Source organism: Hemicordylus capensis, chromosome 4 (assembly GCF_027244095.1).
Source record: "Hemicordylus capensis ecotype Gifberg chromosome 4, rHemCap1.1.pri, whole genome shotgun sequence".
Lineage (NCBI taxonomy): Eukaryota > Metazoa > Chordata > Lepidosauria > Squamata > Cordylidae > Hemicordylus > Hemicordylus capensis.
Window position 1 is genome coordinate 210,066,355 of NC_069660.1, and position 10,115 is coordinate 210,076,469.

Here is a 10,115-nt window from a genome sequence, read left to right on the forward strand (position 1 = left end):
TTTCCCCAGCAATCGTCGGCAGAGGAAGATGTGGGGAAAAGGGTGACGCCTGACGTAGGTGCACAGAAGCTCTGCGCCTGCGCTAAGATGAAAACAGGCGTGGAGGAGGCGTAGTATCCTAATGGGAGGGAATGTTGCTGCTTCAAGTTGGCTTATTGAGAGGCTCTTCGTGGGGTTGTCTTGCTGGACTCCCACAGCGTTTCGTGTGACTGCCGGGCCATTTCTGCACCACGCCGCTGTTGGTCCATGGAATTGAATTCTGGAATTCATTCCTCTTTATTGTGGGCTTAAGCAAGCCTAAATCTGAATAAGATCGGGCGCAAAGGTTTCAATCCTATGCAAGTTTATTTAGGAGTAAGTTTTTATTTATGTATTTTACTTATTTAAAAATAGTTATATACTCCTGCTCCTCCAGCACATTGCTGTTGGAAGCGGCTTACAATACCAACAGTAAAATGCAATAAATACTAGCTGATTCTGCACAGAGCATCTGTGCGGCAGTACACTCTCCCACCTTCTGCGCACTTCCCCCTGACCCACTCTGTCCCAGTCTCCACTCCCCCGCCCCCTTCTGCCCCAGTTTCCTCAGCCCCCCCTCCTTCAGGCCCATTTTCCTCTGCTTTCTTGCCGCTGCCATTATTTATAATACTAGCAATAGCAATAGCACTTACATTTATATACCGCTCTATAGCCGGAGCTCTCTAAGCGGTTTACAATGATTTTAGCATATTGCCCCCAACATTCTGGGTACTCATTTTACCAACCTCGGAAGGATGGAAGGCTGAGTCAACCTTGAGCCCCTGGTCGGGATTGAACTTGTAACCTTCTGGTTACAGGGTGGCAGTTTTACCACTGCGCCACCAGGGGCTCTTAATAATGGCTCCATCCATCTTATTTATTTATTATTTCCCTATGTAAACCGCCCTGAGCCATTTTTGGAAGGGCGGTATAGAAATCAATCAATCAATCAATCAAATAAATAAATAAATAGATAAATCTATCTCCCGCTCACGCTGCTCAGTCTCCTCTCTCCCACACCCCCTTCTGCCCCTCTTCTTTCTTGCCTGCCACCACTGCCATTATTTATCTCCTGCCCGCCTGCTTGGCCACCATTATTTCTTGCCTGCCCGCTCCTCTCCCCCTGCCCCCTCCTGCCCCAGTTTCCTCTCTCCCCCACCCCTTGTGCCCCAGTCTCCTCGGCCCCCCGCCTTCTGGCCCAGTCTCTTCTGCTTTCTTGCTGCCACTGCCATTATTTATCTCCTGCCCGCACTGCTCAGTCTCCTCTCCCCCTGCCCCCTCCTGCCCCAGTCTCCTCTGTTTTCTCTCAGCTGCCATTATTGATCTCCCACCCGCCTGCTCGGCCACCATTATTTCTAGCCCACCTGCTCCTCTCCCCCCGTCCCCTTCTGCCCCAATTTCCTTGGCCCCCTGCCTTCTGGCCCAGTCTCCTCTGCTTTCTCTCAGCTGCCATTATTTAACTCCTGCCCACCCGCTCGGCCACCATTATTTCTCACTCGCCCGGTCCTCTCCCCCTGCCCCCTTCTGCCCCAGTCTCCTTGGCTCCAGTCCTTCTGGCCCATTCTCCTCTGCTTTCTTGCCGCTGCCATTATTTATCTCCCACCCGCACCACTCCCAAAGCGACCGTACTTCCCATTGGGCAGCTTGAGGGTGGATGCCTGGTGTCTCGCCGCCTTCGATGCTGTTTCCTCCCAAGGCGATGGGTCCAGTTTCCTCCTTTCGTCCTCCTTTCCCCTGACTCTGCCGATTCCCCTTCAATTCTGCTTCTTCCTCCTCTCTTCCGCCTGCCTCCCTGGCTGCCGTTCCCTCCCAAGGCAGTGTTTGGAACTCTTGCAGGACCTCAGAGAGTTCCAGCAGGCATCCAGATGCATCCCCACATCCCCACGCAGTTCCCTACTCAGTCGGCCATAAGATAATTAAATATATAGATACAGTATTTAAAAACAAAATGGCGACAGGCATAAAAAATCTCATCTTGATTTTTCACAAACAATAGTGCATAAAACATAAAACCTTTAACAGACTACAAAGTTACATGGGATCCTTTCAGATAATATTTGAATCTGGAAATGCAAAGCGTATGATGTAAAAGCTTTTTACTGTTGGGACTAAGATGAAATAGCACCATCCAAACTATCTAATGTGTGCATATTTCTGATATATTCCATGGATTCTTTTCAGAAGATTGTAGGCTGTGCTCTGCTGTGCAAAGATTTGTTTAAACTGATTTCAAGTAACTGGATGCCAAGATGTTCCTCAGTCGTGAAGAAGCTGGAGTTTGCTATCAAGAGGAAAACCAGAAGAACCCTTCTGGATCAGACTGATGGTCTAACATCCTATTTCATACTGTGAGCAGCCTAGCTGATCTGGGAAGAAAAGCAGCATGGCATGCATGGAGGAGTGCTAGCTAATATTTTGGCATTCAAAAGCTCATTGCCTCAGAACATGTAGCTTCCATTTGTCTGACATGGCTGTGATAGATCTAGGCTGTGATAGACCTATCCTCTGTGCATTTGTCTAACTAATTTCTCCCCTGCTAATTGAGCCAAAGAGGCACCTTTTTAAAGAGGTTATTCTCTTTATTTAGCCGGAGGAGAGCAACTGGCCCTATCCATCCCTAGCACAGCATCCCTCCAGTGGCTGTTGTTGGTGTCTGTCTTATGTTTCTTTTTTAGATTGTGAGCCCTTTGGGGACAGGGAGCCATTTTATTTATTTATTTAATATAGATGTAAACCGCTTTGGGAACTTTTGATGAAAAGCAGTATATAAATATTTGTCATATTCATAACTTTAAAAAAACCATTTAAGCCAGTGGCTGTGAATTTAACAAGTTCATCTTTTTCTTCTTTCTCTTATATCTTACAGATTCTGAAGAATTACTCCCCCACATTTAACATCTTTCATGTTTGTTTGTTTTAAATAGACGGGGTTTAAATAGCTGTTACAATTAGTTCTTTGTGCCTAAACAGGACTTTATTTATTTATTAAACTTCTTTATTTATTTATTAAACTTCTGGGCGGTTAACATAAAACAATTAAAAACATATAAAAGTTAAAACAATGAAACAATTTAAAATCAGCCATAAAATTAAAACAGACAGTTTTAAAAAGCTGGGAAAGCTTAGGTGAAAAGATGAGTTTTCAGATTTTATTTTTTTTTAAATTGCCAGAAATGAGGAGGATCGTATCTCAGCAGGGAGCGCATTCCACAATCTCGGGGCAGCAACCGAAAAGGCCCATTTCTCTGTAGCCACCAGACGAGTCGGCGGTAACTGGAGACAGACCTCCTCAGATGACCTCAATGAGCGGTGTGACTCATAGTGAAGAAAACACTCCCTTAAATTAAATGCTAGTTTCCCAACAATAGCAGATCCCACACTGCATGGCAAACCACGTTTGAAACTTTGCGGCACATCAAAGGCAGTTTATGATCCGAAAAGGGGCTTTGCTTTGCTTCAGAGCAAAATTACAAAATTACTCAGGGTGTGTATGTATAGAGCAACTCTCTCATTCCCACCAATATGTAGGAGGTGGATCCAATTGGACAAACTGGCCTTGACTGTACTTCGAGACTGTTTGCTCTAGAGCAGTTGCACCTTTATTTTCACCCTGCCTACTGTCATGTCTTGTGGGCTGAGGAAGGCCACTGTCTTCTTACTCTCAGGTACATTTCCAAATTTCTAAGTGTCACTTGGCCACTTATTGAAATTAGTTGGGTATTTTTTTTTAAGTGCTACCTGTGTGTGTTGGTCTTTTGGAAGCCTACCACTGTATTCCAAAGGAGGTCTCATCCTCATCCTCTCGTAATGGAATAAATTGGCTGAAATGACTAAGGACAGCCTGTGGTGAATCAGATTCGGCATGCATCTAGTCCAGCACTCTCTCCAGCAGTGGCCACAAGCAGAGCAAGGTGGAGAAGGCGGCCCCACTTCAGAATACTGGGCAATTAATGGGATACTGTCTTTGTATAATGGAGATTGCATCTAACTGCTAAACTGTTTCAGACTTCATTTTAAAAAATACAAGAGAGTGAGCACCATGCATCCAGAGTTCGCTAATCACTTTGTAAGATTCAATGAGAGATTAGCTAAGCATGAACTTAAAACCAGTAGGAGAGTTTTAGGTTCATGTGTAGCTAACATCTCACTGAAACAAGAATCAATAAAATGTAAAAGTGCTTATCTTTGATTGAATTGATCAAGAAGATTTTATAGGATGTCCATCCTCCTTTGTGTGTGTATAAAGTAGGTCCTGCTGAGTTCAAAGAGATTTCCTCCCAAGTATATGCAGAGGATAGCAACTTAAAATCCACTGAAATCTAAATACCCTATTTTTATACAGGACTGCAACCACTGAGAGTGCATTCCATTGGTCTTGCATGTACTTTCCCTTATGTACTATACATGAAAAATGGCAGTTACTCTCTGGGAGTAATCCAGCCACATGTCTGCATGCATCATCAAGTATACACAGTGTTCCTATGAAGAAATCTCTCCATTTTGATTCAGTCATAACCAAATATTTTAGGTGAAAAAAGAGTCCAAGTACTCTGAAATAAGGCTACATTATACCAATATACAGTGTTATAATGTGTGTTTTAAAATACACTTTTATTTTGTTTAGGGTCTTCTTGTTGAAAGGGTGGGAAAACCTTTATACATGTTTGAAAATGAAGAAATATAAATAACAGGGCTCATCCTGAAGACAGTGACAAATCTTCCAATGGCTTAAATGTAACAAGATCTCTATTCTGCACTTTAAGAATAGGGGGGAAAGATCATTCTAGATTAACTGTCCTGAAAATATTGAGGGCTCAATCCAGAACTAGAGAAGTGAATACGAGATTTGCCTTTTTATTAATTGGGATGTGGATTGCTCTCTGGAATATATATTTCCTGGCTTTCTATTTGTTGATGTTAAATGCATACTTCTTAGTCAGGAGGTAGTTCTGTGGAACGAATAATCCATAAATTTGGTTTTTATGCCTGTCCTTTTTGGTGTGCATTTCTCCTTTGTTCCAGTAGGTGGTGCTTTATGATTAAAGCATGAGTACAGCAACTTGCCTCCGAGTATGAAGCAATTCAATCAGGATGGGCATGGCAAGGGAGGTCGATGGTGCAGTTGTACTTTGCTTAGAGGTTTCAGTGTCCTGTGAACATGCTTGATACACTCTCTCTCTCTCTCTCTCTCTCTCCCACCCCCCCCATGTCAAGACCCTCACTCTCAGTGAAAAGAACTTGAAAAATCGATTCCGTCAAACAGAACGCCATTCTAATCTACTGTTATCATAGTCAAGTTTTAACTTGAAAGTACCTTAGGTTATAAATTAAATGTCAGAAACAATTAATTTGGCGCTTGAAACATAAAGCGGACGACTGTCCTTTGGAGAAAGCCTGACAGCTTTATGGATGTCACTTTGGGATCTGTTAAAATGAGCTTTGCATGCCAGTAAATTTGAGTGTGTCATATTGCTGTTAGCAATACCATAATTTTTGTCATTGTAGCTTGGAGTCTTAAAATTGCAGAAGCCTTAGCCAATTAAGGCCAAAGCTAAACAATATAACTAGATATTGTCTGCTTGCTCTTTGGCTTTGTACTGGAGATTGGTGATTCAATTATAAATAGAGAGTAGAAAGTTAGATTGTATACGAAAGAAAAGGCTTGCAGAACAAATACAATAGGGCAGATATTTTCCCTGTGCTAATCTGATCCTTGAACTTTAGCCATCAGGGTGAGCTAAAGCCCTTTTCCATAGTAGAAAATCTCCATTCCCCCCTGTAATGATTATATACTCTGTTCTGCATTGTAGCACTTTTGGTACTCTGTAGAGAGTGCAGTTTACATTCTAGATCAGAAATTTCCCTAAGCATCTTAGGGCACCAGAATTTCGTTGTATGGCAGGTGTGTGAAAAGCTGTGTAGTATAACCAGACTATGGGAAACACCTATATCGGGCAGCAGCGATATAGGAAGAGGCTGAAAGGCATCATCTCATACTACACGGGAGGAGGCAATGGTAAACCCCTCCTGTGTTCTGCCAAAGAACCACAGGATTCTGTGGTCGCCAGGAGTTGAAATCGACTCAGTGGCACACTTTATAACATAGTGAGCAGAGTGTTGAGCAGTACAGGGAAAGCCAGGTTTGAATCTCCACTGCACTACAAAGTTCTTTGCATGACCTTGGGCCAGTCACTTCCTCTTTCAGCCTAGCCCACCTCACAGGATTATTGTGAGGGAAACAATTGAAGGAAAGGAAGGATACACATGTAAGAAATGAATAGCCCATGTTGATTTGCAGTCATTTTGGCCCATGCTAAGACTATCATGTTCATGCACCAGTATGGACTGAATTCAGTCTATATTTGTATTTGAATATTATTATTTAAAATATATACAGCTTTTCAACACAAAGTTTTCAAAAGTGGTTTGCGTAGCAAAAAGTATGAGAAAATGGTTCCTATACCCTCCAGCATTGTGCCAGTGAAAATAGGGACATGCTTGTGAATGTGTAAAGGGTGTGGTGTATAATGTGTAGGAGGTGGAGCCAAGTAACCTGGAGGCATGGCATAGCATTTTGACTACAGGCATGCCACAAATGGAAAGCAGGTAAGGAAGTGCATGCAGAGCACATTATTCTAGATGACCAAATCTGATGAGCTAAGCCAACATCCTCCAACGTTTTGCAGATGAAAAGAGGGAGAAACTCGTAACAACTAATTATTGTATTAAGAATTATTGCCCAAGGCCCCTACCCACCATTCCCATTAGATTCCACCTGTGCAGTAGTGGCTGGTGCAGGTGACGCCGGGGGGTGGGGAGGTGGTGGGAGGCACCTTTAAATCTTCATTACTTAGTGCTTATCACTCCCGCCACACCTGAAAGCTGTGAGCAGCGGCACGCCACCCAGCACCTGCTTTTGGTGGAGGATCAGCTCCGCCACTCAGTCGGCCCACACATGTGTGGAGGCCATTTGCTGGCCACACAAATGGCCTCCGCCAGCTGAGTAGCAGAGCCAATCCTCCGCTGAAGTGCATGCTGGGTGGTGCGCCACGGCTCACAACAGCTTTCAGCTGCAGTGGGAGGAGAGAGAAGCACCTAGTAATTTAGAGTTAGCCACTGCTGCACCTGTGGTATGCTGGGCACCACAGAGTGCCTTAGTGCTGTGCACCCATTTATTTGCAGGTGCACCAGAGACACGATGCAGCCACCTACCCAGCTGGAGATCTTGATTTCTAGACTGGAGACAGAGCTGCATCCTGAAGAATGACAACTCTAGTAAATGTGGGGGGGGAATTGAACAAGACATCCCTAAGAGACAAAAATAGGGACAGTTATTTATCAAGGACCCTGGTAAATAGACTCAGAATCAAACCCCCCGCCGCAATTTTTTTTTTTTTAAACCACACACGAAGGGGATGCTGGCAACAGTCACTAAAGAGACTAAACTGGGATGGTCAAGAACAGTTGTTTTCTCCCTGCTAAATTTGAGAGCCACCACTTCGAAATGTTTCTTTCTGCCCCGTGAGCAGCAGTTATTCCACAATGGCATGCCGAAAATGGAATTCATTCTGGGCTGAAGCAGCTAGAAGGTAGTTAAATGAGCCAGAGTGAACTTTGCCATGAAGCAGGTGAAGTGAGCTGCTTCAGGCAGCAGATTATTGGGCCAATTCTCAGGGGTAGCACAGCAGTCCACTCAGTACTGTACCTGCCCCAAGGATTGCCTGGGTGTTTTCCAGACTAGCTGCTCAACAGCAGCAAAATGCCTCCATTCAGGCAAGTCACATTGAAAACATAAACAGCAGGGGGAGCAGTCTCGCAGCAACTAACAACCCCCCAAAAGAGCAACTTTCTTACGCTGGATATATGATGTCCTAGCGCTATATTGCAGCAAATTCGAGACAAGGCATTGGCAATGTGAACGGCACCCTGCTGTCCGCGTAGGGACGGCGGTGTCACGACGCAGGAAGTGTGGAAGCACACTTCCGAGATACGTCCTGACCTCATTGGAGGGTGTAAACTGGAAAGTGCATAGGCAAAATAGCACCATGTTGCTTTTTCTCTTCCCTTTCTAATAGAAAAGGAAGGGGGAGATGGTTGAGAGAAGGGAAGAACTTGGGGTGTAGTTTTAAGAGGGCAAACAGAAAGGGGACTGAAAGGAAGGTGTGTTCTTTGGTGCTCTGCTATAAGCAGCAAAATGTCATGGGCTGGCACTAAAGTAGTAGGCTTATAGCAATAAGTAGCAGGCTTATAGTAAGCTTATAGCAATCAGGTATATGCAGGCTAAAATCCCCGACTTTGGTCTGAGGACAGCATGATACAGCTGTTCTGCTGAAGCTAAGTAGGCCTTGCTCTGTTAAGTTACTAGACAGAAGAAATGAGGGACATAAATGTAATAAAATGGATCAATCAATCCTGAATATGCTTGCCTGAGAGTAAGCCCCATGGAACTCTCCCTTCTGAGAAATGCTTGGGATTGCTCTTGCAGCCTCACTCCTTTTCAGTGATCCCTGGGTGGCTGTGAGACGTACACATTGGGAATCCCTGACCCTCGGCGGAGTGGTTACAGGCTCATTACTAACATGCTATGCAAAATAGTTTACATCCCCTGCTTGTGCCCTCCATCCCTGTCCCCTGTGTTTGTTGTACAACACAATCCTATAGTTTTTACTTCAAGGAAACTCCACTGGGCACAGGAAGTGTACATGGGACTTCAGCTTCTGTGAAATGGTCTTATAACCTTCCTTAGTAATGCAAGTATTGCTGTTCTTTAGTTGCTACGTATTTACTGGGGAAAATAAAACTGTTTTGCTTGAAATTACTGGGTTTACAAAGTCCTACCTTGCTGGAACATCCCTTTGTTTAGTAAGAACCTTGTTCTTTGATTGGACAATAGGCTAGACTGTACATGCAGCCTGAATGTTGCCGGCTGACATTCTTCTCAGATGTTTAACAGGAAGACTTGGGCACTTTATAATACGACTTTCCCTTCTTTCCAAAGATCAATTTTGCCTTTCCTGAAGTCCTTCTGAAAAAGGTATCTTGGATCAATGTATCAGATAAACACAGCTGGCTTGCTAGCAAACAACCCATGCATTCCCCTCCACAGAGGAAACAAGTCCATTCAGCTTTCTAAAGATGCAGTTTTGCCTGTTAGCCCAGGGAGAGAGAGGGAAACATCTGATCAGTAGCAGCCCGATCAGTAGCAGCTGTTGTTGTGAATGAAGCTTGTGTTAGATAAGTGAATGTGTTAAAGAAGTGCTGTCAGCACCTGAGGCAGGCTCTGATGGCATGTCTTCAGCAGTAGGCTCCTGGATTTGCCCCATGGGAGATGATGGCAGCTTGTCGTGAAATTTTTGTAACAGAACATCTTTCCAATATTCTGAGTTTGCCCCAGGAAGAAAGATGACCTCAGCGCTGCCCTTAAAGTAGGGATCTAGTTAGTTTGCCAGAACATACAATGCTAGGGTTTATTCTCCAACACATTGATCCCCCCCCCCGTATTGATTAAGAACCACGGCCCCTAATAATTAAGAAGTCTTTATATAATAGAGTTAATCATGTACAGTGTCTTAGAAATCTCTACAACAATCTTGTAAATTAGACCAGAAGTATTATCCTCAGGGTGGATTCACACATTATGCCAAACTTGAAGAGCCACTGGAGCTCCAGGAACATGTGTGGGCTGAACTTCCAGTGTTGGGAAGGATATGTCAACACTGGTGTGTTGTCCAACAATGTTGGCATATTCTGTCCTATTTACGGTCTGGAACCTGGCATCTGTAACTAAGATCTGAAGTGAGGGACAGATCAGATGTCAGGTTCCAGACCATAAGAAGGGTAGAAATTGCAGACATTGGCAGGTTCGGACAACATGCCCAATTTTGGCATATCCTTCCTGGTTCAGGAAGTTCGGCTTGTGCATGTTCCTGGGGCTCCAGCAGTTCTACTGAAATTCAAGTTCAGCATGGCGTATGAAGCTACCCTCATATTATAGCTGAAGTGGGAGAGAAGCTGAGGGACAATGACTTGCTTAAGGCCATCCAGTGGCTGATCTGAGATTCCTACATAGACTTCCTGCTCAGAGCTCATGCTTTTCA

General features: G+C 44.2%; 1 long non-coding RNA gene across 1 annotated transcript; it reads left to right on the top strand.

The window, feature by feature from the left end:
- Positions 1–49: 49 nt before the first annotated feature.
- Positions 50–5,081, top strand: LOC128324778 (uncharacterized). Its single transcript, XR_008307091.1, has 2 exons — positions 50–354; positions 3,190–5,081. It is a non-coding gene; the product is annotated as an uncharacterized LOC128324778 (long non-coding RNA).
- Positions 5,082–10,115: the final 5,034 nt, after the last annotated feature.